The sequence below is a fragment of the Priapulus caudatus genome, unplaced genomic scaffold (assembly GCF_000485595.1).
Source record: "Priapulus caudatus unplaced genomic scaffold, Priapulus_caudatus-5.0.1 Scaffold2535, whole genome shotgun sequence".
In the NCBI taxonomy this organism is placed as follows: Eukaryota; Metazoa; Priapulida; class Priapulimorpha; order Priapulimorphida; family Priapulidae; genus Priapulus; species Priapulus caudatus.
Window position 1 is genome coordinate 12,187 of NW_014579596.1, and position 1,779 is coordinate 13,965.

Below are 1,779 nucleotides of genomic sequence, written 5' to 3' on the forward strand. Positions count from 1 at the left end.
CAGCAGTAGCAGCAGTAACAGCAGCAGCAGCTATATTAGTTATCAAACCATCATCACACAACGAAAGAACTCACAGTGAATCACTTCAACATACCATTATCATTCATCATCAACCATCGCCATGCCGACCGTGTCGTCACCGTGGTTACCGTTATCCGCAGGTGCTGCGTCTGGCCCGCCACCTCATCTACTTTGGCTTCTACAGCCTCACGGACCTCCTGCGCCTCACCAAGATGTTGCTAAGCATTCTAGACTGCGCCCCAGATGTGCAGCTCAGTGTGGGAGCGATGGATGGAGGTAAGGATGGGAGAGGAAGGCGAGGGAGGAGGAGGGAGGGAGGGAGGGAGGAGGAGCATTCTAGACTGCGCCCCAGATGTGCAGCTCAGTGTGGGAGCGATGGATGGAGGTAAGGATCGGAGAGGAAGAGGGAGGAAGGAGGAGGGAGGGAGGAGGGGGAAAGGAAAGGTGAGGTTCTGCTCGATATCAGGGAGGAAGAGGTGGGTGGGAAAGAAGATAAGAGAAGCTGGGAGGGAGAAGGGGAAAGGGTGAATTAGAAGAAGAAGGAGGAGAAGAGCTCTCACATCAGTGGGAAGATCTTTCGTGGAGCGGTTGCCACAGTTACAATCCGCATCGCTCAACGTCTTCTCTTTGCATTGCTTGTGTTTGCTGCCAGTAGAGGACGCCACAGATCAGGCTATGGCGGCTGAGCAGGAGCCGACGATAACATCTCATGAGGCGGCGCAAGGTTGGGGCCGGTGTCGTAGCAGTATGCAGCTGTCGTGTAGCTCACGCCTATCTCTTACGCTATCTCTCTGTATCTACATATCTCTCTTTCTCTCTCTCTGTTTCTCTTTCTCTATCGCTGTATTTATCTCTCTGTGTCTCTCTCTGTATCTATCTGTCTCGCTCTCTCTCTCTTTCTCTCTCTCTCTCTTTCTCTCACTCTCTATCTCTCTATCTCTCTATCTCTCTATCTCTCTATCTCTCCATCTCTCTCTCCCTCTCACAGTATAGTTAGATCTATCTTCTCTCTGTGTTGTACAGTGATGCATGTGTGTGTCCTTGAGCCGTGACCTTCCCTCGACACCACTGACCTTCTCCTCTTCCCTCGGCCATTGCCACCATTGACCTTGACCCCAGACACACCTTCCCTCGACCATCACCCCTGCCGAAGCCTTCGACGTGACGATAAGCGCCCTCTATAATCCATCTAGATTCAAGATCCGGCTTATTCAATTAAAACTTACGGCGATAGGTGACGCTGCGGTGCTGCCATCTGTTGACAGGGCGGAAGACGTCGTTGCTAAGCACCGGTCTCGCGTCCATGGCGACGGCCGTATCCAACATGGCGCTGGGGGCGCCAGCGAGCGGCGGGGACGGAACGAAGCACAGTAGAGGTCAGGACATCGTCGTCATGCATACCAAGGTCAAGATCATCGAGATACTGCAGGTACGTGTGCGTGCGTGCGTGCGTGCGTGCGTGCGTGCGTGTTGTGCTGTCGCCCACTAAGTTGCTTGTACATTTGTGTCATAATGATATGCTATAGCGTGTCATAGCATATATTCTACCTTCATATGATGTATATTTATATTTATTTATCACACATATATATACACTCATACATCTTGTGTTCTACAAACGTGTCCACACTTACTGCACACCTTAACGTAACCTTAAGTACATGACGCAGAACTAGTAGTTATTGCAGCAGTAGTAGCAGCAGCAGCAGCAGCAGCAGCAGCAGTAGCAGCAGTAGTAGTAGTAGCAGCAGTAGTAGT